This window comes from Lissotriton vulgaris, chromosome 4_1, assembly GCF_964263255.1.
Source record: "Lissotriton vulgaris chromosome 4_1, aLisVul1.2, whole genome shotgun sequence".
Classification (NCBI taxonomy): domain Eukaryota; kingdom Metazoa; phylum Chordata; class Amphibia; order Caudata; family Salamandridae; genus Lissotriton; species Lissotriton vulgaris.
This window is the reverse complement of record NC_141691.1, coordinates 1,565,855,473-1,565,883,353: the sequence shown is the minus strand read 5'-3', so window position 1 is coordinate 1,565,883,353 and position 27,881 is coordinate 1,565,855,473. Positions and strand designations below refer to the sequence as shown.

At 45.0% G+C, this 27,881-nt stretch overlaps 1 protein-coding gene across 1 annotated transcript in view; it reads right to left on the bottom strand.

The window, feature by feature from the left end:
• LOC147724245 (lectin-like) overlaps window positions 1-27,881 on the bottom strand; it is a 199,360-nt gene that overhangs the window by 126,257 nt on the left and 45,222 nt on the right. The gene's annotated exons all lie outside the window — the stretch shown is intronic.

Sequence of the window (27,881 nt, the reverse complement as noted above, 5' to 3'; positions counted from 1 at the left end):
GCATGTCACCACACTTGATATTTCCCCCTTATTTTACAGTTAGACTTCTGTTCTACTGACCACATGCTGGTTCATTGGAGTATTTTTTGTGGATGAATGTTTTGACATGGAGGGTCATATTCCGAAATAGGATCCTCTCAACCCTTCAGGTACGGGGAAGTTTCCCCATAACCTTATAGAATAAAGACACTATAAGCACCCATGTAATGAATGGGAATTTTGGCTTCAATGATTTGCACTGCACACTCTTAAAAAGCTTGGATTCTAAATCTACAAATGTGTACACCCTGTGTATATGCAAGGAAATTATAGAGCAAGCAAAGACACAGCTATGAACTCCCACACAGTGGACCCCAATACATGCATTCCACTTCTAATATGCTTCCAACCTGAGGGACAGATTTATGAAGCCAGGCCAAGTAACCCTGCATGGCTTTGCGTGGCCTCATAAATCCTGAGTAAGGCAATGCCGCGCAAATCGTTGCGTCTTCTGACTCTGCACCCAGGAGGCGTTTCATGTGCATTGTGGTGGGTTTTCCCACATAACACCCATGGATTTTTATGCTGCCTCAGATTTACAAAATCATGTAAACCTGGGGTAGCTTCAAATATGCATGCCTCCCGAGGTGATGTGTTGCCAGGAAAAATATCTTTATTTCTCCTAGTTTTTTCCTCTTTCTATGTGAGCTGCATTCTGCAGCACACATAGAAAGAGGAAAATGCTTCTTAGGATTGTTTTGAGCAGGAAGTGGCCCTTCCTGCACAAAAGCAATCCTGTATGCAACAGAGGTACCTACGTTGGTGCCAGGCTGCCGATACTGCACAAGCACAGAGAGAAAGGACAGGGAATCCCTGCCCTTTCACTTTGGCGTACGCCAGTGCAGCAAGGTGCCTTGCTGTGACTGTGAGCAAATCTGAATTATATTGGTTGAGGCCCTGACAATGCAAACAGACTAGAAAGGAATCAGCTGCATGGTCATTGTCATGAATCAGTCCAATGGTGAGTGCAGTCACTGGGTTAGGACAGAGATGGAGAGATGCCAAGGTTGGCAAATACTAGCTGGAATGAGGGGGCTTTGGTTGAAATTCTTCATCAGATGGAGATCCATGTACAAAGGAAAATTCTGTATAACAATTATAAGAACAATGTGTATCTAGATAATATTTGGTGGAAAGGCAGCAGTTCAGCTGTGAAGTCTAAGGACTCACTTAACTATGAAGGTACTTTTGTTCATCCTGTTTTACCCTGCTTTTGCTAAGAATATGCAGAGTGCCACTGTTGGACTCAGCCCTTTTGGGAGGATCATCCCCAAACGTTTTGCCTTCACTCCTCCATTTCTTTATAGAATTGTATTTTGGTTTTAGCTCTTGGACTCTGCTAACCAACGTTAAAGTGCCTGCTGTCTCTCTTTTAAACATGATAGAATTGGGTTATACCAAATTGGCATATTTAATTTAAATCCCTAGTAAAGTGGCACTACCTGTGCCCAGGGCCTGTAAATTAAATGATACTATTGGGCCTGCAGTACTGATAAGTAGCTCTTTAAACATGGCTCAGACCTGCCATTGCAGCATGTGAGTGCAGTTTGAAACTGCCATTTCGATCTGTTAAAATAAACCTTTTGTCAAGCATAAATCTTCCATTTTAATACAAATAAGTCACAGTAAGGGTAGGGCCTAAACAGCCCAGAAGGCAGGGTGAAGTGAATTTAAAAAGTTTGAAATGTGCTTTTAAGTTTTACATGTCCTCGCATTGAAAAACATTTAAATTTGTTTTTCACTACTGCAAGGCCTACCTTCTCAATGGGATAACATTGGTGTTACCGTATTACATTTAATATGTGGTAACTTCGAATTGGGACCAAAAAGACAGGTTGTGTTTGGTGTCTAAAGCATTGTGATTGAAAGCCCTCAGTAATAGTAAAGTTGGATTTTTACACTGTGAATGCTATAATGGCAATCATTATAATCCCAGGTATCATTGACATAGAATGGCAAAGAGCCATGTTGACAAATACATTGCATTTTTAATCCCAATTCAGAAAACACCACTTTTAGAGAGTTGCCATTTTATTGTCCTAACCATTTGGTGCCTGCAGCCTGTTACTTCGTCACATGACTAGGTGTAGCTGGCAGTTGTTCATTCTGTATTTTTCTTAGACAGTGAGACAAAGGGAAGAAATGTATTGGCAGGATCAGCCACTCTGAGGAGTCAATGAGGAGGAGAGGCTGTCACCTACCACACTTTCACATTACAAAGACTCTGCCTGGGCACTTTCACCAAGGTCTTCTCACTAGTCTATAGTGTCACCAAACAAGCTATGGCCAGGACACAGAGTAATGGGATGCTAGACATCTTAGGGGTGAAACCTCTAGAAGCTTCCTCTACTTCAAAGTGGGGACTAGTTATAAATATTGGACCTCAGACACCTACCCTTCAGTACACTTCTGGACCTGTGGAAACGCTCCCATGAAGAAGGACTGCTGTTCTGCTAAAAGGACTGCCAATCTGCTACACTGCTGTTCTGAAGTACTGCTGCGCTGCTGTGCTGACCTGCTGCCCCTCTACCCTCCTGCCTGAGTGAGAAGTACTGGACCTGTATCTGTTGAACCCAGGAACACCAGAGTGACTCCAAGGGCTAGTTGACTGGCCTTCTGACTAGTGCATCAGGAACAGAAGGCACCAATGATCTTGAATCAAGCACCTGAACTCTGCCTTCTTTGATTTCTACCAGCCAAGTGGTGCCACACCATTCCTGGACCCTTGGAATTGCTCTTCTGCCCCATGTGTGGATCCATTAGAACCAACACATCTCCTCTTCAAGCAGAACCATTGTCTCTGTTAGTTGGACTTTTCTGTCACAAGGACTCTCCATCATCCTTGCAGCCCGCAGCCTTATCAGAACTTTGTTGCCCATCACATCCTCGATGCAGGCCCTTGCATCGCAAATCCCTCATTGATGCTAGACTCGACAACAATGCCAAACTTATCATCGCAGACTTGCAGCTTCTCAGACATGACGCATCACGCTGACTGCATAACAGATCTTCAACGCAGGACTTCGCATCGCAGGCCCCTTGTCATTTGGATCCTCGATGAAGGTGCAGGACTTCGCATCACAACCTCACAGCTCCTCAGAACCAACACATTTATTGGGATGCCTGATGCATCTTCAACATGGGACCTGGCAACGCTACACAAACAGGATTTAAATTACTCTTTTCTAGCCGGCCTGACTGGGTCCCAGTAGCCGGCCCAAGCTCCATCACAGTTGGCCTGAACTTGTAACTTAGGACCTAATTTAGATCTCTGCGGATGAAATACTTTGTCACAAACAGTCTCTAAAGGATATACTGGGATCGTAATACGTAGGATGGGATCTCCATCACATTTGTAGTGGAGTATTCTCCTCCGTCAGTATCTAAATTAGGTTTTTGTCTTGGTCTAGTGTGATAAGATTCCCACTGTTGGCCCTTTGTGCTTCTTAATGCTATTTTCACAAAAATCTTTATAATTAGATATCTCCTGTTCTTCTGATTTTATTTTGTTGTTGTTTTATTTACTAAATAAATTTATTATGGTATTGGATACTTTTTGTGAGGTGTTGTCACATTATTAATGTTTGAGTGCTGCATAAATACTTTACACATTGCATCTAAGTGAAGCCTGACTGCTCTGTAACAAGCTACCGCAGAGTTGAGCCCAGGATAATTTGGGGTCTGCTTGTGCCTCATCCTGACAAGGATTGTTGTAGCTACTTGAGTAGGATTTCACCCCCTACACCTAGTACCACAATTCCCTAGAGACACAAAGATGTTTTTCTAAATATTTTACATTTTTGAAAAAGATAACATTGATTTCCAGTGATTTGCCTGTTATCAATATCCCTCATTACCTTTCGTTGAAATACCTACTTTTTTCTGTGTATTTCAATTGATTGTCTATGAAAATTTAGTGGCAGTAACCCAATACATTTTTCTTACTACAGTCCTTAATTTATTCTATTTATTGTATTGTTTTAGTTGAGTTCTTGCCTACTTAATTACCTCTCTAATAGTAAGCTGCAACCTTTTGAAAGTGTTCAGTTTTGCTAAAATATATTTTCATTAATTTCAGTTGGGAAATATGCAGAAATGTAATTCTTGAGAATATGAATAATACAATGAATACAAATCATTTGTTACAAGCTTTGTATTAGAAATGCTTCTCATGTGGTTTTTATAAATTTTTCACATGTCTGCATTAAAAATGATCTATGTATGTAGCTTATTCTGCTGAATGTGGCAAAGGCTCACAGGAAATTGTTGCTACTCTCACCTTCTTTTCCTGGAGTGGATATGACCAATGGTATTTTTCAAAGGCTTCTGTTCATCAATTTCTTCCTCTCATATTTGCTTATCAACAAGGACCAGGTGCATCCTTTGAAGGAAGTATGGAGGTCGGAGTGAAAAGTCTACCATTTCATATGAAATGGTAGCAGTTGTGCTCATGAGAAGTGTGTTTTCTTTGATCTCAAGGGCAGAAGAAAGCTGGTTTTGAAAGGAGTTTGAATAGAGGGGGAGAAGAATGCCAGAAAGTTTCAGAGCTGCCATTCCGGGATTCTGTAGTATACAGAACTCTGATATGACTTGGACTCTAAAGTCCTTAGCAGAGATAGTAACTGTGTTACAATACAGTAAAATATAATCAAGGATAGTGCCAGGAAATTTGTTTAATTTGTTTATGGGTTGTCTCAAATCAAATGTTAAAATGTTGTCAAGCCACTTTCCAGTTGAAAAGCTGAATTAAAAAATAAAATTATAAGGTGGCTTGCAGTATATGGACAGCTTCCTATCTGCCTGATGAAGGGCTCTGTAAAGGAATTTCAAGCTTAAGTTGCCTTGGGTCTGTGAAACTGGAAAAGCCAGTCTGAAAATTAAAGGAACTGAGCTCATTCTTACCCCACTTCACTTAGACAAGCCTCTTGCTGGGAAATTGTGAAAATTTCAAATGACAGTCACAGAAACATTTTAGTTTACCTGTATCAATAAAAAGACGCCCAGTAAGCCTTGTCCTAATTGAACTCATGAACCAATGTCCAAGATGCCATATTAAATGGTTTGGAGACTTTTGCTGCACAAGAGAAGATGTTTTAAAGTTTTTGAAAAAAGTTGTCTCTTTAACTTTTGAAACCATAGATGATAGGAACAAGGGGCCCGATTAACAGAATGAACTTAAGACTCAATCCTAAACTTACTACTAATTTGGGATTCACAGAATGCACTTACTCATTTCGGTATTCACAGAAGGCACTTACTCATTCCGGTATTCACAGAAGTTAGTAGTCCTAACTTTAGGACTCCTAAATGCCTTCTGTGAATACCGAAAGTCTTAAAATTAGGATTTTTCTCAGTTTAGTAATAGTAAAGTTAGGACTCCTAACTTTAGGACTCCTAAATGCCTTCTGGGAATACCGAAAGTCTTAAAAAGTAGGATTTTTCTCAGTTTAGTCGTAGTAAAGTTAGGACTCCTAACTTTAGGACTCCTAAATGCCTTCTGTGAATACCGAAAGTCTTGAAATTAGGATTGTTCTCAGTTTAGGAGAACTAGAGATACTAGAGTTATTTACAGAAGCTTTCCCGGAAGTAACCCAGTGGCAGTGGGATGCGGAGTTACAAAGAGCTCCTCATTTTCCTTTTCAGCAGAAAAATGCAAAGGGAGCAGCGAATACAAAACCAAGAGCTATATTAATCCGTCTTAACAACTTTCTTGCTCGTGAAGAGTTGTATGACTTGGCCAGACCGGACAGAAAGCGAAAAGCTAAGGGTGGGGAATTCTTTGTCCGTCCGGACTATTGTCACGCTACTGTACAACTGTGTTGGAAATTACATCAACTTATACCCTCTTTCCAAGCTAAGGGAGCGCAAACATTTCTATTAAACCCGTCAAAACTGAAGATAATCCATAAAGAGAGAACTCATTTTTTGACTTCTGAGAGAGCAGCAAAAGAACTTCTGATTTCAGTTTAAGAACTGCGTTACAATCTTTCTTCCTCTAGTAAACTCTGAATTGAGATTTTTTTTCTGATTCTAAAGTTTAGACTTCCGGGCCCTTATTTATGAGGCCTTGCGTCAGTTTTGCGCCGCCGGTGCGTCACTTTTTGTGACGCACCAGCGGCGTAAAATATGCGCCTTGTTGCGCCATATTTAAAAAGTGACGCATCTAGGTAGATGCGTCACTTTTTAAACCCCTGCGCCACATTATACCTGCGCCAGGTATAATGTATGCAGAGGGGGCGTTCCCCCGCAAAAAGCCTCGTAATAGTGACGCAGTGAAATCTATGAGATTTCACTGCGTCACTTTTAGGATGCTGTTGCGTCAAAATCTTGCGCCTGCATCACAGCAGGCGTAAGACTGACGCAAGCCCTTTCACATGGGGCTTTCCCCATGTGAAAGGACGCATTGCTGGAGTTGCGTCACTTTTGTGACACACTCCATCAATGCGTCACTTTTGCGCTTACAGATACGTCTGTAAGTCCTTGCGACATGATGCGTCATACATTAAATATGACGCATCAGGAATGTCGCAAGGAGTGCGCAGTGAAAAGTGACGCATCACTGTTTTCACGCAGCGATGCGTCACTTTTCATAAATGAGGCCCCCTGTTTTTCAGGGTTTCTCTCTCTTTCTTTTTTTTCTTCTTTTTTTTGCTCTCACAGTCTATGCAGGGCAAATGGTGAGAGTGATGGGGGCGAACAGGGCTCAGCGAGACGCACTACGTCTCTCATTCCATCACATACAGCGGCTTCTCAGCCTCTAAGCCCTTTTTGGGTTGGGTTCAGGGTGGGTTTGGTTGGGGGTGGGGGGACACTGGTGGAGGGAGGGGGTGGAAGGGTGGTGGGGCAAGTGAGAACAGAACTGAATGTATTAATATAAGCAAATGGTGTAACATATCAAGTAAATACTTGTATCAATCTGCTATGCTTTTTTTTGTGAATATGAAAACTTTAATGTTCATCGGTTAGAAGACTGCCTTTCACGGTTTGTTATGTATTAATCTTCTTAAGAAATCGAGATGGGAAGAGTAAGGATATGTTCATGGAATATTTGTGGATTGAATAATAGAAAGAAAAGGGGGATAGCATCACAGATACTTCATGATTTGAAGGTTGATATATTGTGTTTACAGGAAGCGCATGTAATGTGGAAGGATAGGCGATGCTTTAATGACCTGGGGATGCAAATGGTGGGATGTACCCGTCAAGGTACTACTACAAGGGGAGTAGCAATCTTGATAAAAAGGGGAGTGGGAAGCGCCAAACGGGTTAAAACTGATGATTATGGTAGATGGATAATTTGTGAAATTTTAATGGCAGGAATCTCTTGGACCTTATGTTCGATTTATGGTCCTAATTTGGATGATCCCGAAATATTGTATTTTCTTAGCTTGGAACTGGCAGGTTGGCCAGGCCCATTTATAATATGCGGAGATTTTAACATTCATATGGAGTCCAATTTTGATAGAAGGAGTGACCTGCTGTATGGGGAGAAAAAAAAGAAGATCTTTAAAGCTATACAAGGCTTAGTAAAAGAATTTGGTCTGGTGGATATCGGCTTCGCTAAACGTACTACTGCTCCAGGATATACTTTCTTTTCCGCCCCGCACCAGAAATTTGTGCGCCTAGATAATTTTTTTATTTCCTCCCGGTTCTCTAGAGACTTAAGATATGAGATATTTCCTAAGATTATCTCCGATCATAATCCAATAATGATAGAAATCAATTTACCCTCAAACATATCGCCCAAGGGAAATGCATGGACGTTTGAGCGCAAACTGTTGGCAGACCCACTATATATTGAATATATGGGGAGGTGGATAAATGAGTACTTTGAATTTAATTGTGGCTTGGCTTCTAACCAAGTAGTTTGGGATGCTTTTAAAGCCGGCATTCGTGGAGAGACTTTGGCTTACTCAATTAGAAAGCAAAAGGAAGGTCTGACAATATCAGCCATTTACTATACGAAATTGCATGACTGCGAAGCCGAATTAGTTGCAGCTATTAAGCTTGAGCAAGATACCAAATTAATTAAATCAAATCTGGCAATCCATAAATCCAGACTGTACGAAATTTTTGCAAACAATTTTAGCGGAACAGATAGCAACCTTCCGCTCTCAAGTGTATGAGGTTGGTGAGAATGCAGGCCGTATATTAGCCAAAAAGATCAGGCAGAAAGAAACGCTTAATGAAGTTAACAGTATACAGGACGATAATGGACAAATTCTTGAAAAACCTGAAGAAGTCGTAGAAGTTTTCCAACAATATTATATTAAACTGTATAATGAGGAAGTTACAACTTATTCCTTGGAAGATGTTTTGAATTTTTTGTGGAGGTGAGCCCATTTCAAAAATAACCCCAACTCAGGCTGAAATTCTGGATACAGATATCACTTGGGAAGAGGTGGAAATTGCTATTCTTTCTCTGGCAATGGGAAAAGCAATGGGCCCTGACAGTATCCCTTTGGAATTTTTCTGAACATTTTGCCATTTATTAAAGAATGATCTGCTACTTATCATCCAAGAAGCACAGAAAGGCGATGCACCGGAATCATGGTGTCAATCAACTATTATGGCCTTTCTTAAAAAGGATAAGTCGCCTCTATCGTCTGCCTCTTATAGGCCTATTTCGTGTTTGTATTAGCACTAAAGTGGGTATATTGCGAGATATCAGAGATCAGATAGAGAAATGTGAAGTTAAAATAAGAACACTTGAAATGGAATATGAAAGGACGTAAGATGTCACTATACTAGGTGACCTCAGAAAGGCATTCACTGGGCATCAAATGTATGCAGCTGATGAACTAAAATAAGTTACTAAACGGCCTTTAGCCAAACAGTATGGGGAGGGTGGAAGGCCAGGTAAAGTGCTTGCATCGAAAATCTGCGAAGGGAAGGCAACACAAACTGTGACACAAATCCGGGACGCAGAGGGCACACTACTGACACAGCCGGAAGATATACTCCGCTGCTTTGTAGATAGCTACAGCGCCTTTTACACCTCCAAGCAAACACCACCCCCGGAAGAAACGTTTGAATATTTACACGATATTGCCATTGCCTGGCTGTCCGACCGGCAGCGTGAATACTTAGCGATGCCCATCACAGTAGAAGAGGTGACAGACATTATTCGCTCACTACCAAATGGAAAGGCACCCGGCCCAGATGGGTATACCTGTGCGTTTTACAAAACATACGCAGACACTTTGGCACCACATCTACTCGCCATGTACGGAAATGCCTTTGATCAAGCCACATTACCACCATCTCTGCGAGAAGCTGTACTGATAGCACTCCTGAAACCCAACAAGGACCCAGACCTCTGTGACTCCTACCGTCCTTTATCACTGCTGAATGTGGACTCGAAAATACTGGCCAAAATTCTGGCGGTCAGATTACAACCCTTGATGACTAATTTGATATTGACAGACCAGGCTGGGTTCATACCCACAAGGGCAACCTCGGACAACATTAGAACATTGTTTGCAATGTCCCATTATTTAACCCCTGACACTAAAGCGGTGACGGTTATGCTCGATGCCGCCAAGGCATTCGATTCGATCGAATGGCCATATCTGCTCAAAATACTCCAACGCATGGGCTTTCCCGCAAGATTCATAACATGGATATCGCTCCTTTACACTAACCCTGTAGCCAGGGTACGTGTGAATGGCTACATTTCAAACCCATTTTACATCAAACGAGGCACAAGGCAGGGATGCCCTCTCTCACCCTTACTCTTTGCGCTTGCGTTAGAGCCGCTTGCATGCATCATTAGACAATCGCACAATCATTCAGCTCTACATTTCCCGAGTCGCCCATTGCATATATCCATGTATGCGGATGACATGCTGTTATACATTAGAGACCCCGACCAGAATATGAACCCGGTACTACGCGAATACATTAAATTTGGCAGACACTCTGACTTACAGATCAATTGGGAGCAATCATTTATAATCCCACTTACTGACACCACGTCACAACATGCCACAGATTTCCCACTGGATTGGCAAACTGACCCGATCCGATATTTAGGGATATGGTACAGCAGAGACCCTGAAGAAATTATCCGCACAAACTATGATAGAGTGCTGGATAAGATGAGGGAACAAATCGACAGGTGGATACAACTGCCACTATCGTTGGCAGATCGTATTGCCATAGTAAAAATGAATATCCTCCCCAAGCTCTTATACCTATTTAACAATATACTAATCACACCCCCGAAAGCAGTGTTCAAAAACATAACCTCGCTGGTTCTCAAACTCATATGGGCGGGTAAACAAGCACGCATAGATTTACAGACATTGACTTTACCCTATGAAAAAGGTGGCTTTTGTGTGCTGGACTTTTATCTGTACTATCTCTGTGCCCAGGCACAGTACGCCACATACTGGTACCATGCGGTTCCTTATTTAACACACACAGGGGTGGAGGAAGGGGACGCCCTTCAATTGCGCTGACCGCAGTGATTACGCATAAACGCCCGCCATTACACACGGCAGATATCAACACGGTTGATACAACTGCGGCCGCTTGGAGGTCACTTGGCCGGTTGACGCACAAAACACCACTTTATGCACCTGCATTGCACCACCATCCCCAGATCTCTGTCGCTATCGAGCAAGTAGGTATGGGTCTACTAAAACAGGCCGGCATTGACACATTTGGGGACCTCTATCATGACGGCGTCTTCAGGAACATAGACGATCTGTCTTATATTAGCAATCAAACCACACTGTTCCGTTTCACATATTATAGATTACAAAGAGAGGCCCGTGATCTATACCCGAACTATCCGACAGAACCCCCCTGCTTGGAAACACTACAGTGCATCATCACCTCCTCAAATTCGACACACCTAGTTTCCCGATTGTACAAAACAGCCCAAAGCGAGATCCCATTCACTTCCACTAAAGCATGGACGCGCTGGAATGAGGCATTGCCAGACCCACTGTCTGAAAGAGAATGGTACACTACATGCACGCTGATTAAGTTACTCACTCCTAATGGTAATTTACGCATCCAACGCAGCCTTTGTACACCCTTGGCTGGTCCTGCCCGAAAATACAGGACTACTGGGGTCAAGTAACCGCAATGCTTCAGAAAATGGTGGGGGTAGAGATTGAATGCTCTATAAAAGTGTGCTTGTTAGGCCTGCTCCCCGGGGTAAAAGCCGGGAAACGTAAGTACTGTGCAATTTCTCTGCTTTTAGCCAAAAGGCAAATACCTCAGTGTTGGGGAGGCACGAGAGTACCAGACACGAAACAATGGCTGAAGGATCCTGCACACTGCAGAACTCAACTGCTGACTTATGAAGCTAGATCTAGCCCAAAAGACTATTGGACTTATTTAACGATTTATTTGCAGAATGTGGATGCCTCCGAAACTCTGTGAACTCTACTACAACGTGCACCAAGTTGCTTTGGGTTTAATACGCGATACATGTGCACTAACTTGATGCTACTTTATAAACTGTACTGAATATAACATTGACTCATCGATATCATACATGTTGGGATGAAGGATGCGGGAATGTACTGGTATTTGTTGTAGTACCATTTTCGATGGTTGTACTTCTTTGTTTCTGAAAATCAATAAACAGAATTTAAAAAAAAAAGTTAAAGGTAAAACGTTTGACTAAGACAAACTGAGAACCACACTGGTTACACTCAAAGGGCCTAGTTTCTGAAAAAGTATGCATCGCAGCGTGAAAGCAGCGATGCGTCACTTTTCAGTGCGCACTCCTTGCGACATACCTGAATCGTCATATTTAATGTATGACGCATCATGTCGCAAGGAGTTACAGATATGTCAGGATTTCTGACGTATCTGTAAGCGCAAAAGTGACGCATTGCTGGAGTGTGTCTCAAAAGTGATGCAACTCCAGCAATGCGTCCTTTCACATGGGGCAAGCCCCATATGAAAGGGCCTGTGTCAGTCTTACGCCTGCTGTGAGGCAGGCGCAAGATTTTGACGCAACGGCATTCTAGAAGTGATGCAGTGAAATTGCATAGATTTCACTGCGTCACTTCTTCGAGGTTTTTTGCGGGGGAACGCCCCCCTGCATGCATTATACCTGACGCAGGTATAATGTAGCGCAGGGGTTTACAAAGTGACGCATTTGCTTAGATGCGTCACTTTGTAAATAGTGCACAACAGGAGGCATGTTTTACACCACTGATGCGTCACAAGACAAAAAGTGATGCCTCGGAAGTGCAAAACTGACGCAAGGCCTCATAAATGAGGCCCAAGGAGTGGCTAGTTCTCATTCAACCTCACTCCATTGACTTGCATTACATTTTTAATTCATATTGTTTCAATGTCATTGTTTTCATTCTAATAATTTGCAACTTTTGATCCCTACAAAAACATTTTAAGCAATTTGGTGTACTTTTAATCAACAACTCATTTTCTTTCTAACTTATTAATTTCTTAGCTATAATGTTTTTCTGGTGCTACTGTTCATGCAACAACAAAAAGTACAGAGTTCCCCGGGAAAAGTCAACTAAATGACTAACACTAACCTCTCTTTCATAGAGGTAAACAGAAAAAGTGAATGTTGTGAACCCTTTACGGAATTAGGGATACCTCACACAAGTCAACGGTTGGACGACTATTGTCATCCCACCCGATGATCGTCCAGCGTCATCATCGGTATCCTGCCCCTGCGACAGACTGGCGGTGCAATGCCTGTCGGGCAACAACGGATGCTGCACTTTGGCGGGAATCTTTTATTCCTTAGCCAAAGGGTGTGTGGGTGTGAGGGGCCTAAAAAAGTGCAATAGTGAGCGTGAGTGTAGTCTAAAAAAAGTCAGTAGAGTCCATAGGGCGAAATTTTAATGGCATGGCTCACTGCTTTATTAAAAGGAACGTTATGGGGTATTGAGGCGAGACAATTAAAGTAATCGAGCCTCATTCAACCCTTAGTGAACGTGTGGTCAACATGTTTCTTGCCACTAAGGCAATTCATTAGGACCAAAAAAGTGCTCATATAATTGCTGTAGATCCCTCAGTGATCAGAGGAATCGAGTATACGACCTGGTGTGTGTCGTAGGGCAATCCTTCGTCCAGTCCCTCCCCGGAACTAGGCAGGAAAAAGAAGAAGAAGAGTACAGTCAATAATATGTCTGTGTATCCCGGCCATCATAAGATGCAAAGATTACATGCTGGTGATGCACATCGGGGTATAGACGGGTATATGAAGACCCCATCATGGAGTGACATTCGAGTGAGAGAGACGGTTAGAAGATAGTGTGAACGAGGAATTACCGCGTTCTATATGTGCAAACAGTGCTCATTGAATAGGCATGCGACATGTGTGCCCTGGAATTGGCATGCACAGTAGTTTATACATGTATCGTATGCCGTAACATGCCATGCGTTTGTTTCTGTGTAATACAGACAACTGTGAGTGTGCGCATTCACACACGAAAAATAATAAAATTATTTCGAGACAACAGGAAAGGAGAGAACCATATTATCACTCTGGCTCATGGATAAATGGCAACCGCAGATTAGCGCCAGTGTGGTAGAGAGTCCTTATCGTGAGTCACCTAACTCGCTGGGAAAACGGTAACAATGCAATTCTTACCCGCAGTCCCCAGGTTGGAAATCCCTCAAGCTGACCTGGTGGGGCCAGAACTGGGTGTAAAAGTACCTAGAACGAGTAAACAGCACCGCCGAGTCAGGGAGTTATTTAGCGGCGCGGCTTACCGTCTACTGTAGTACCGCATGGATCCTCGACAAGGCGATCAGGAAGAAACGCTCGCGGAGGTCCTTGCGTGAATCAGTGCGCCTTACCTTGTCAGTTGCTGGCAGAGGGCGTCTAGTCACCTACCCCTCCCACATCGGTGTAACCGCAGGACAGCCGGTGGAACAGTGAAGTGCCGCTGCCTCAGATGAGAACGAGAAGCGCGGGCACCGTGGAGGCGTGTCCAAGGCGTGTTGCTAGGCAACGGGACGCCGATGTGAAAAGCGATGATTACCCCAGATGGCAGAAAGGGTAAAAGGTGGGCGCCATCTTGGAACGGGGAGGTAGTTTACTAGATGGCAAAAATGATTGCTAGGGAAGGGGCAATAAGTTTGTACACAGAGCTCTCTGGCGCCGTCTCAAAACGGGAGGATAGTGTACTAACTGGCATTGGAGATAACTGGGATAAGGACAATAAGTCCAGGTACTGAGCTATCTGGCTAGCAATGTCCAAGGCACCGCATCATTGAGACCAAGTTCGTCGGTGTGCAGACGATGGACCCATCTCTGCTCCAATCTGAAGAGAGCTTGTTGGTTCATTCCAGGTTGACACTCGAGGACAGTCCAACGTATGTTCTCAGTAGAGTGGTTGTGTTCTTTACAATGGTCGTATAGTCTTGTATGTGTCTTTACACAACGGATATTACTATTGTGCTCCATGATGCGCTGTTTCACAGGGCGCATCGTCATCCCAATATAGAGCATCCTACAGGGGCACACAAGGACATAGATACACCTTGAGCTGTTACAATTGGTATGTTTATTTATGGTCCAGGTAAAGTCCCCTTGCAGTTCGATGGTTTTCCCCTGGATAGTTTGGGGGCATACTACACAGGAGCCACATCTGTAATGTCCAGTGACTGGTGGGAGATCCCATAAGGTCTTGACCGGTCGAGTGCTCGATTTTTTCGGGCGGGTATGGATCAGCGTGTCTTTCAGGTTCGCTGTTCTCTTGAATGCAAAACGTGGCCACGACAGTTCCATCCCTGCGGAATTTAGGATCCCCCAGTGTGAGGTCACAGACTTTTTGATGAACGTTGAGTGCCTGGTGTAAGATGTAACACAAGTAATAGTGTCATCTTGCTCTTTTGGGTGAACTTCGAGTAAGGCATCTCTGTTGTTATTCAAGGCTCTTTTGAATGATTTCTTCAACAGTCGTGTGGGGTATCCCCTATCCTGGAGCTTGTGTTGCAGAATCTGAGCCTCTTGTTTTAAGTTTTACTACTGTTCATGCACCACAGTTTGTCTGTGAAGAGGGTCTTGATATTCTTGCAAAACTACCAATCCAAAAATAGGGATCATTCATAGAAATTTTGTTTTTATTTAGGAATCTATTGATTTTGAATATGTTCACCTACAGCTCATATCAAGATTGGGATCTAGTTTAACACTGCGGTGTTCTACTAGCAAGCATGAAGATGAATAGAGTGAGCAATGAAAAAACCATGAGATTGGAAGGCCAAATTTCTCTAACTGGCTGAGTCTATAATTAGGTTTTTGTGAAAAGACACACTGGCAAGGATATTCGATGAAGGAAAGAAGCTGGGTCATTGCCTTTCCTGTTGCTTTGCTGTTGAAGCCGCAGCCAAGACTGCATTAATTTGTATCCATAAAAGATTAACTCAATGATGCTTAAGGTATTTGCAACATATCATCTACTATGCCAATGATATAGATCACTGTCCTTAAACAACATAGCAACATTCTGGCATAAACACTGAGCAGTAGGCTAGACTCACTTTTGTTATTGCCTTATCAGTTCAGTTGCATTTAGTTTGGAGCCAGTTTCTTCAATCTACAAACCTTATTTACATGTTTAATGCATCATTGTTTGACTCCTGAGAAAGGCCCTTTCTTTGAGTGATGTTTAAGATGATGAGGCTGGGGTATTTTTCCTGCAATTAAATGTTGTACACCTAGCCAACCACCAAAGTAAAAATGAATGGTCATATGGCATTTCTATTAACAATTGCTAAAATACCCTGGCAGGTAACACCCCTGCCCTGCTCCGTTTTGCCATAGTTATGGAGCTTTTACGCTGTGAGAACTGCATTCACATTGAAGAATATGTCTTTTTTTTACTCATTGCCAGTTAATATCTGTGTAAGCACAACATTCCATTATTCATTAAAAGACCAAATAGAAATCACCCCCCAGTGTTTCAGGAAATTATACAATTTGGATTCTATAGGCCCCATTAGGATGGCGGGGCGGATGGCCCCCGCTAGGCCGACGGTAGCCACCGCCGGCCTGGCGGGGGCGATCTGCCCGCTATCAGTGCCGGAATGACCCCCGCCATAATAATTATTATGGCGGGAGTTCCGCGGCGGATGTAAAGACCGACCGCCGCTTTTCCGCCCCGGTCGCCTTGGGTCAGGGGCGGAAAAGGGTTTATATGGGGGCGGTGTCTATCAGACACCACCAGCCATATTTGGATGCGCTTTTACCAATGCCTTTCTGTGGCAGCATTGCCGCCACAGAAAGTCATGCGAGGTCTGTTGCGGGCCCCCAAGGACTCCGGGGGGTGCACATGAGGGGGTACCTATGATACCCCCCTGCATTTCAAAGCACTGCACGGTGCCTGTAACATTGTGCTTTGAGATGCACAACATGTATTTTTGACATTGTGGCGGGCGGTGCTTTCAGCACCGCCCGCCGCAATGTTAAAAATACAGGAAGCACCCGCCACTGTGGGGGGCGCATCCTAATTCCCCCCACGGGACCCCCGCCCTTATGGCGGGCAGTCCTGTTATCCGATAGGATGACGGGCGCCCATCACCCTAATGATCACCTATGTTGGGATCTTTATCAACCGGGGCAAGTCCGAACTATTTCCATTGACTGATACCACAAAGCCGGAAGTAATGGTCTTCCCATTAGATGTGTATTGACTCTGTAAATTAGTTTTGGTGAAGATATATAGGTTGATGATGTAGTTCTTACTAACTATGGCCAAGTGATGATCCCACTTTCTATTCAAATAGGCGGGTGGAAAAAGTTACAACTCTCAGGAGGTGGTATCATACGCCGATGACACCCAGATTATGGTTTCACTCACTCAGTCCTCTGTCATAACATCTGCCTCTAGCTTCAGGTCCTGTATGCAACATGTTGCGGACTGGATGGTTACCAACTCCCTGAAGCTAAATGGCGACAAGACTGAGGTCTTGGTCTTTGGGAAGGACCAAGATGTTTGGTCGAGTGAGTGGTGGCCTTCCTCTCTTGGCATCTGCCCCACTCCCTCCCAATCTGCCAGAAATCTGGGTGTGGTGTTCGACACTTCACTCTCGATGTCCCTACAGGTGAATCGGACTATTGCGACCTGTTGGGGCGTGATCAGGACGCTTAATAGAATTCGCAGCTACCTGTCTCTTCAAGCACGCAAGCAGATTGCAGTCGCCCTTGTTGGTTCCAGACTAGATTATTGCAACTCTCTCTACATGGAATCCAACAAGGGCCTCATACACCGGCTGCAAATCATGCAGAATGCTGCTGCACCTTTTGTCCTAGATCTCCCTAGGGCTTCCTCTGCTACCGCTGCGAGGAGAGACCTTCATTGGCTGCCTATCCAGCACAGAATTTATTTTAAAATTCTGTGTCTGACCTACAGAGCTCTCGAGGACGGACCTAAAGGCGCAATCAGCTCCCTGCTTACCCGTTACCATCCTACAAGGTGTCTTCGCTCTTCGGGACTACTCCAACTTGTTGTCCCTCGTTTCAAGCTCACCAGGTGGGGAGCTAGGGCCTTCTCCATCGCTGCCCCCCAGCTCTGGAACACCTTGCCGATGGAGATCAAGACTCTACCCTCTCTAGCGATGTTTAAAAAGGCCTTAAAAACGTGGTGCTTTTCTAGAGCCTACACAGGTTGAGCTGCAGGGTTTTTGTCATGAGCTGGATTTGAAATTAGGTGCCTTGATGCCCATTGGGCTAAGTTTGCGCACCATAAGACCCCTTTTATTATTATTATTAATTACGGGGTAAGATTTCTATAATAAAAATGGTGGCTTTGTTGAAATTCTTACACCCATACCCATTCCTCTCACAAGGTTTTTTTTCAGTTAGTTTCAGTTACTAAGCATCCAAGGGTTATTTCAGACATTCTCACCTTACCATATGATAGGGGAGAATATTCTGCACCTGATTTAAAACACTATATTCTATGCGGCACAAACACAATTTGCTAATTTGTGTAACACACTGTACCAGGCGTACTGCATGTAGTATTTGAATAAAGTAGAATAGGTCTCATCTATGCAAGAACTTTTGGCTTTGCCAATATGTTTTAGCCATGTTGTACACCAGTGTGGTCGCTGTTCAGCATGGTTAAAAGTTAGTGGGGTAAAGGAGAGTGGTGTGGAGAGGAGTGTCATAAAGTGGAGTAGAGTGGAGTGTTGGGGAGTGGCATGGCATAGCATACATTGCTGTGGAGTAGAGTTGAGTGCCATGTAGTAGGGTGAAGTGGAGTGTCATGGAGCATTGTGGAATGTCATGGAGGGAGTAGAGTGTCGCAGAGTGGAAAGGCTTAGATTGGAGTAGAGTTAAATGGCACAGAGTGAAGTTGAGTTGAGTGGCGTAGAGTAGAGTAGCATAGAGTGTTGTGGAGTGGTGCAGAGCAGATTGGAGTGTCATAGAGGGTGTTGTGTAGAGTGAAGTAGAGGTGTCATATAGATACTTCTTTATATATACTGTGTTAAGTTAGCATGAGCTTATTACATGTTTAAACGCCATTTTTCCTTCGGCTTCAGTTTGCACATGACACATACTTGTTGTTGTAGCTTTCAACCTAGAAGAGTGATGTGATTTATTTGAGAATAATGTGTTATTATTCTGATAATAGTTTTGCTTGGTACACTGTCTGAACAGTGAGTGCTGAACCCTCTAAGAATAACTCAATACAAGGTTGCTGGGAGGTCTGATCTTCGCACCACATTAGACATAACATAAATACAGTTGCTGCCAACATTGGGCTCTAAGCGGGTTTAAGATAGAGTTACAGGAAATGCAAGAACACACTTGATGATGCTTCGCATGCAGAGAGCTGGTAACTGCTGATGTGATCCTCTCTTCCTGACATTTAGAAGTATGGGCCCGCCCTGCTAAAACCCAAAAGAGACCTTCATAATATAATATAATATTCTAAATAGGAAGGTGAGAAATAGGTGTTGTTAACTCCTATTGATTTCAGCATTATAATATGCTATCACCGTTTGCGTACTATGGACTAGTAACTATGTTTATAACTTTGATTCTTATAATCTGTTTGTTAGTATTGTACAAGATACTGCGTTTGAGAACATTGCATTGATTAATAAATATTTCAAATATGCACGTGTCCTCTTTACTCCAAGTTCTGGTTTGAAATGATTATAGAGCGAAAGAGTGTTCATGTGTTCCACGATACCTGAGGTAACCTAAGTTCATGTTCTGGTTTGTCTAAGTCATTGGGAGTTTGTTATGACCAATGAGACACTGTAGCTAGCTCGGTAAGGGGATTTTGGATACTGAGGTGAGTTTTGGGTCACCCTAATTCACTAAGGTTCTAGATCTCTATGCACAGTTCTGTGGGAGAACGGAAACCCTGCTACATGGCGCCCAATCGTTGGTGGTCTTATATCATGACACTCGAGTAGTATATCATTCATTCCTTAACACCTTCTTTGCCGTTTCCGGAAAAATTTGGTGTCGGAAAAAACCTACCTATTTTTGAAATAGGTCTTTTCAAGCTTGAATCTATCTAAAACGGTTTCCTTGAATTACTACCCAGTTGTGCTACAAAGTTTGCTTTGTTTATTCTTTTTCCTGTGCTGTCATGGCCCAAGCCGTGGACATTCCTCAGCATAGTCGCATTGCGGTGCGAGATCATTTGCGGGCATATAATGTTCCTACTGATGGCATGGCTGTGATAATGGTGGTTAGTGAGGAACATGCTTATCCTTACAAATTGTTTTTTCATGGGTAACGTTTCCGGCGGTGGACGCGAATTCTGGAGTGTTCCACACTTACACTGCCACTCCTGTACCTGCTGTGTATACTCTGTACAGAGCACAGGAAGTTCCTATTGATGTTTGGCAGCATGGAGTTTGGTTTGGTGGCGCCCTCCCCCATTCTTTAACCACACCGAGGTTAGGTCCTTTGTCCATTCCGGGCACTAATTGGCCCGCGTTGGCTGGATTTACTCCTCACCCTCTTCACGGCAATTGTACATTGGCTGAGCTTAGGCGACTTCATGTAGTCGCTATTGCCGTGATTAGAGCGCTACTGCATTACACAAGTCGTAATGTTCAGGGTGCAGCCCCTGGAGGTGCGGCGCTTCTGGCAGGACAGGCTGGTTTGAAAATCAGTCCTGTCATGGTGAATTCCTTAATGGGCAAGAAGCCACTGGATAAGAATGATTTTCCTTTCTGGCTTGCCGAGAAATTTGACCAGCTGGAAGCTGTGTTTCCTAATACGAATCCTGGTGAAAAACACCGGATTCTTATTCTTAGTTTTTTGAAAGATTTGGCCCCTGAGCTTGTCGACTGTGAGACCTGGGGTAAGACGTTTGCCGCGGTCTATGCGAGGTGCTATGGCACCCCGACTATGTCCGTGTTGTCTTCGGTCCTTAAACGTGTTCAAGATGATCACGGACTGGAATCTGCGGTTGAGTTGGGTATGCGCCTGTGTGGCTCCTTTGATGTGGTTTGCGATCTAATCCTTGCGAATGTCAAGGGGGATGCAGTGAACTTTCTGGTGGCTAACGCTTTGGTGGTGCTTCCCGATGCAGAAAAACCCCGGCAGTTGCCGAGAATTATTGTGGCGGCTTATAAAACCATGGGTCGCACTTCTAGGGGTCTTAAGCCTTTTTCTGATAAGGAGAAAAAGCAGCCCCTGGGACAGTCTTCGGTAGAAAGTGTTCAGCCCAAGTCCAAGAAACAAAATTGGCCTAAAAAACTAAATCAGGGTAAGCAACAGCAACAACAGCAAGCACAGGTTTCTCGTCCTGCGTCTCCGTTGCCTGCGCAGTCTGATCGAGTTTATGATTTGCGCGATCGCGCGATGATTAAATGACCTGAACGTTTTGAACCAGTGGAGAGCAGCAGGAAGGCACTACGCCCAAGAGACCACAGTTTGCCAAGAAGAAAGTCGCCGCCTTAACAGCGCATCGATATGCCCCAGATAGTGAGAACACGGCTTCGGAATGTGACGTGGGCTCTGACCTTGCTGGACAGAGCGGCGGAGATTACCATAGTGAGAGAGGCCCTCCGTCCACTACTGAAGGTGACAGCGACTGACACCTATGTTGTGATTGAAACAGCGGATACAAGAGTTGCTCCCCCTCATAGACTTTTTGAAATTGTCCTGTTAATTGAAGGTGACATACAGCGAACTGTAAAAGGGGTATTTTGGGAGAATCTTTTGTCTACGTATGACATCTTGCTTTCGGAGGCTGACTGGCCCCCGCATTTTTTTCTCGCAGCTCCGCGATGGGAGGAGGTGATCCTCCCCAGTTTCGCGCACACTGTTTCGAGAGTGGAAGCGCTGCATTTTGCAGAAGAGTGGGCTCTGGCGCTTGCGCCGGCTGTGTACGGCAATCAATGTGGATGGGATGAATTGTCTCCGAGCCACGAGATTCCTTTACGGTCTCAGCCGCAGCCTCAACCCCAATATCCCATACGACGTGAAGCCAAAGCTTCAGTCACAGCGATCCTTGAACAATTGGAACATCAAGGTGTAATTAAAACGTGTGTGTCACCGATGAATAACCCCCTTTTTACTGTTAATAAGCCGGATGGTTCATATCGTTTGGTTTTAGATTACCGGCATTTGAACTCGCATTGCCGTAACTGTGCAGTACAGAATACTCACGGCTCTGCCCTCGTGAATAGTCTTGAGCTTAAATGGTTCAAAACCACGCTTGACATTTCCAATGGTTTTTATGCCCATAAATTGGATGGTCTAAGTTCCCAATGGACATCCTTTACATGCGCCGGTGTGCAAAAAATGTTTCGGCGTCTCCCTATGGGCTATGAGAATAGTCCTGGAGTTTTTTCCTCCCGCATCATCTCTCTTTTGGAGAGGATTGACCCAGTTGCTTGCTCGTATGTGGATGACATTTATCTCACGGACAACAAACTTTGGGAGCATCTGTGTCGAGTTAATAGCATAATTTGTAAATTTGCAGACATGGGTTACAAGTTTAACTTTGCAAAATCGCACATTGCAGAGTACACAGTGTTGTTTCTGGGCTACGAGCTTAACAACAAGGGAAAGGGGTTGGCTCCTCATTTCCTGGAGAAATGCGCACAGTTGCGCTCTCCGACAACACTGAAAAAATTGCAATCTTTACTGGGCTTTTTGAATTTCGGGAGAACTTACATTCTGGAATATGCCCAGCGTATCAAGCCTTTGTATGCTTTGATACAACCATCTTTTTCCAAATCATGCTGGCTGCCTGAGCATTCAGCTATTCTGCAGTCCTTGCAAGCTGATTTGCTCGCTTCTGAATACTTACTGACTCGTGATATCCAGGCCAACCTGGTGATAAGAATTATCCCTGGGACGGTGGGTTTCACGTACCTAACTTTTAATGAAGGAGATACAGTACCTATTGCTTACAAGTCACACTTGTACACTTCGGCTGAAATGCGTTTTTCCACTGTAGAGAAAGTTTTGACGGCTGTGCAGATGGCAATTCTGAAGGAACATGCCCTGTCACAGGGAAAACGCATGTTAGTTGTTACCCCTTGTCCTGCCTTGGAGGCAGTTACGAAAGCCAGTGTACCAAATTCCAATGGGCTGCATCCTTGTCATCCCAGGATGTCACGTTTATTTTTGACGCCACTTTACGGTCGCAGGAGTACTTACAGTATGAATTTGTTCATCCGGATCCTTTAGCAATGCGGCCGTTGGAGGATTTCCATTGCATCATTTACACTGATGGATCGGCGCAGGTTGCGCATGGCTCTAAACATGCCTACGTTTCCGCGTGCGCCATTGTGGTCGGTGCTATGATGAACGATGAGTTCAAGTCCAGTGTCGTGCACACGCAGACACTTGGGGACTACACCGCACAGTTAGCAGAGCTTCCTGCTCTGATGCTTGCATTGGAGTACGCTGATCCTTGTGTGACGACTTTAATCGTAAGTGATTCTTACTACTGTGTCCAGTCTTACAACGAGAACTTGTTCTTTTGGATTCAAAATGATTTTCGTAATTCCAAAGGTAGCACAATAAAACATAAAATGATCTGGGTCCGAGTGGCTGAACTTAAGGAAAAGTTACCACTCGTGTTTGTAATTCATACTCTTGGCCACCAGCATGTGGGAGTCCACGCTGTCGGTAATTCGCTTGCTGATGAGACGGCGAAGTCAGCAGTATCAAAATACTTAGTTGCAACTGTTACTCGCTCCAAAAGTAAAATAGATGATGACATCTTGGCGGCTGTTGCTGCCACTGAGAAAGGAGGTAAATATCCTGCGGGGTTCCCTTCGAAGTACATGTATCACTTAAATCCCTATAAAGTTCCTTATGTGAAAATTCCTGATGTTGGTGAACGTTTGGTTTCTAACTCCGATCGCAGAGCTACTCTGATTACAGCGGCTCATGAAGGTGTGGCGTCTGCGCATGCGGGCGTTTCGGCCACTGTAACTCAGTTACAACAGAGGTTCTGGTGGCGGGGACTGTACAAACAGACACGTGATTATGTCCTTCAATGTGACATTTGCCAGCAGATCAAGCCTTCGACTGCTATGCGTCCGCCACAGACACAGTTGTACATTTCTAATAAACCACTAGGATGTGTTTATTTAGATCACTGCGGTCCTTTTTCTTCTGATACTGCGTATAAGTACATCTTAGTAGCAGTTGATTCATGCACACGCTTTGTGTGGGTATGGCCCCATCGCAGCGCTGATTCACGGACTGTCATAAGAGATTTGCGTGTCTTTGTAGGGATTTTTGCATGTGGTACCTTCCATTCGGATCAGGGTCCAGCTTTCGCCTCTAAGGCGTATAAGGATGCCATGACTTCGTTGGGGGTCCAAGTCAAGATTTCGTCTCCGTACAGACCTGAGGGTAACAGTGTAGTGGAACGAATGAACCGTGACTTAAAGCAATCTTTGACAGCTCGAGTTATAGACACTGGCAGAAACTGGCTGGCCCACCTTAATGGCGTGCAGCGTGCTCTTAATAATCTCCCTAGAAGGTCTCTGGGTGGGCGGTCCCCATACAAAATGCTCTTTGATATCAAGATGAATATTCCTGACCTCGGCGGTCTAGACTGCAAGGCCCAGGCCACGGCCTTTGACGTAGATGAACATTGCAATGTTTTACAGGATCTACACAAGATCAGAGACAGTCTAGCTAAAGAACATTTGCCCTCCACATCGGATGTTGCGTTGCAGATCCCGGTAGTTGGCTGGCTGCCCCAAGTTGGAGAACTGGTTCGAGAGAAGATCGATAATAAGAAAGAATTTGTTCCTTCGTATCGTGCACTGGTTCGAGTTCTTGGAGTGAAGGGCACGAGAACAGTCATATTACCACCGCTTCCAGGTTTTAAGGAAAACAGATTTATCTCTATTGACAATGTCAAGACACACAGGGTGGCCGATTCTTCATAGCATGACACCAGCATTATCCTGTCCTTCCATGGTGAGACATTCTGTGTTGGCCATTACTTCTGGTGCTGAGCCAGCGGTGACCCTCGAGATGCCTGTGGTTTCAAGTCCTTTGTTGAACACTTTTCCTATTAATGACAATAATAACCTGAATTATACCTATCCACCTGATTTATCAATGCCCGATTTACAGACTCGTTTGGCCACGGAATCCAGATTCTCTTTTGACTCTGTTTCAACACATTTAAAGAAGCCCTCACGTTTAGCAACATATGTCACGTTATTTAAAAAACATTTTTTGATTCCCCCTTTGACATATATTTGGCTGGTTCTTTTTTCCATTTATCTTTTTATGTCAATTGGTTTTGTGTTTTATTTTTTCCGTCTGATCGATGGACACTATGTCAAAGAGAGAACAGGAATTCGACACCTTAATGGAACATTGGCCCCGCTTTCATCGTCACATTCAGCGCATAGACTGAAAAGAGAGTTGAATACAGTTAACATCACTGCTTGGCCTGTCTTTGATGGGATTGTGTGGGATGCGGTTAGGTTTCAAATCCATGGCCCCACTGAAGTGATTAATGTTCCAAATGTGCTTAGAGTGAATATGGGGGATGTAGTGAAACAAAATGTCCGTTCTGATGATTGGGATATTCAGGCCGTGGAAGCTTTATTCTCTGATTTGAAATATTATGCTGCCTTTGATGCTGAAGATTTATACTTAGATTCTATTAATTATGGTGATTTGTTTTGCTTTCAACATTATGGTAATCATTTTCTGCATAAAACAAGTTCAAGGAGGGGTAATGTGAATTACACACAGTGGGAACATTGCCCAGCTCCATTGCAAGGTAGCTCCAGTACATTTCTGGACAGATACACTTATTTCACAGACTTTAATCAATCAAATCCTGAGTCGTTTTATTTTAAAATGACACAAAAGTCCATGTCCAAAGTTAGACTTACCGATACTAAATTACTGTATGCGAAGTCCTTTCTAGACAAGCTAGCTGTAGATGGCTACGAGCTATGGAAGGAAAAAACTGACCCTAAATCGGTTTGGGGTACCAAAGATTGGCAGGTACAAGGCACTGAGGCTTTGCACTGTGCATGTCTCATCCAGAATCACATGTTGTTTCTAAATTCTATCATTTCTCAAACAACATGCTTTGGATTGGCTACTTCTAAAAAATTGAATACACCAACTATCCCCGAATTGGAAGAATATTCAGGTTGGAGTACACTGAATTGTCCATTCGTGATTTACAAGTACTATTGCACAATTCATCCTTTAATGTATCCAGTTTGGATCCAAAGGGTTGGCTGATGTGGCATAGAAGCTCTGATTCCTGCTAGCGTCGTTTTCTGGGTTTGTCTGAAGGTTTTACACAAGTCAGACCTGATCCCCGTTTTGAGGCTGATCATACTGTTACAACTTACTCAGTTGGCAAATTGTGTCAGAATTGGCTACAACATTCCACATTAGCTGCTGTTAAACTACATCTGTCCCAGTTGAGTGATAATGCCCCGGTTACTTACCGGTAATCTTCATTACTCCGAGTATAGTCTTCCTCGCCACATGACTTACATAGTGAGCATAAGCTCCACGACAGAACCCTCCAAAGCAAAAAAAGCCTCCCACACCCTCCCAACATGGCCGACCAGTCCCACCTGACCTCTATAAGAGGCGGGCCGGCCCAACCAACAGCCTGAACTACCAAGCAAACAATGAAGCCGATAGCAAGACAGGGAGGGGGGGAGGGAACTCATGTGGCGAGGAAGACTATACTCGGAGTAATGAAGATTACCGGTAAGTAACCGGGGCATTACCTCCTCGTTAGTCTTCCTCGCCACATGACTTACATAGTGAGCAAATACCCAAGCCAACAAGGCTTCATTGACCACCACAAGAACACCACCACACGGTGATGCAGAGAAACCAACACAAGGTTGATTTAGAATAAGTGAAAAGAAAACAGGGATCACAGGAAACCTGAAATCAAGACATAAAGGAAAAAGCAGGCCAACCAGGAGCCGCAGCTCCCGCACTCAGAACGGCCCCAGAGAAGTCCCCCCGGGACTGATAGTGTCCCATGAACAAGGTGGGGGACGACCACGTCGACGCCCGACAAATCTCCACAGAGGAGACACCCATGTATGGGGACCAGGGCACAGAGCCACACCCCGTGGACCGACCCTGGACCCCCCGCCGGTACCACCGAACCCAGCGAAGCATAGGAAAGGACGATAGCCAGTGTAAGCCAGCGACCCAAGGTGGAAAGAGAGGGCTAGTGGCCCGACCGAACGGGACCGAAAGGCACAAACTGGCCAACCCACCGGGAAAGGAAAGACGTGCGCTCAAGAGAAGCCAAAACAGCACGCTGGACAACCAGCATGGACAAGAGAGGAACCATGACGGCAGGGAAAAAACCGGTAAACACACCACCCGAGCCCGGGACACCATGGAAGGAACCCCGGGAAGTAAACGGGGGACATGCCGGAGGAACAACCTGTCCGGCAAAACCAGCAAGAAGGGAGGGGAGCGGGGGCACGACCCCCGCACGCCCATCCGCCCAGCAGACACCACTGCCACCAGGGAAAAACCACCGAAAAAGGTGAGGAACCGTAAAGCCACCGAGGCCAGGGGCTCAAAAGGGCGGACCCAGAAGAGCTCGTAGAACGAGAGATCCCAAGGGGGAGACCGGCAGAGCGTCCGAGGGCGACGGAGAAACCAACTCCGGAGCCAAGCGAGCCACCAGGGAAACCAGCCCGTCGACCACCGGACTGTGGAAGGCCCACAAGGCCGCCCACCGGGCCCACAGGGAAGAAGGGGCCACACCCCAGGAAAGACCCCTCTGTCCGGCAAACCAAGACCCGCAAGGGGTCCACGGAGGCGGGGACAGCACCAAGCCGACCGCGCCAACGCGAGAAGGACGCCCAGTGCCGGGCACAGGAAGAGAATGTGGAAGACCTGCGGGAGCTCAGCAGCAAAACCACAACCCCAGAAAAACAACCCCGAGCCAGCAGCGTCATCCGCTCAAGAACCAGGCCTGCAGAAGGAGTCAGGCCAGCCGTAAAAGAGCCGGCTCAACACCGACTCCGAGAGCGGGGGACCCAACCACGGAACGGGAAGATCCGGGATCGGCCAGTAGGCCCGAACCGCCAGCTCGCAAAGGGAGAGGGTACCCGGGGCGGCCGGACCCCGCCGGGAACCACACACAGGAACGCATCATGAAATTGCGAGGCAACCAAGCGCGGGTGCCATGCAAAACCTCACCGTAACGTACCAATATTCGTCCAGGCGCCGCCGAAGCGAGCACCCAGGAGCACCCCGGCCCTGCCCAAGCCAATTCAGCAGAGGACCCGTGAAAGCAGAGGGCACGGGGGAAACGCGTACATCAGACCGAAAGGTCAAGCGAAAGACAGGGCAACCACCAGGACCCGGGAGGAGGAGTAGAACCCGGGCAGGAGGGCCGAGTCCCCCACCGCGA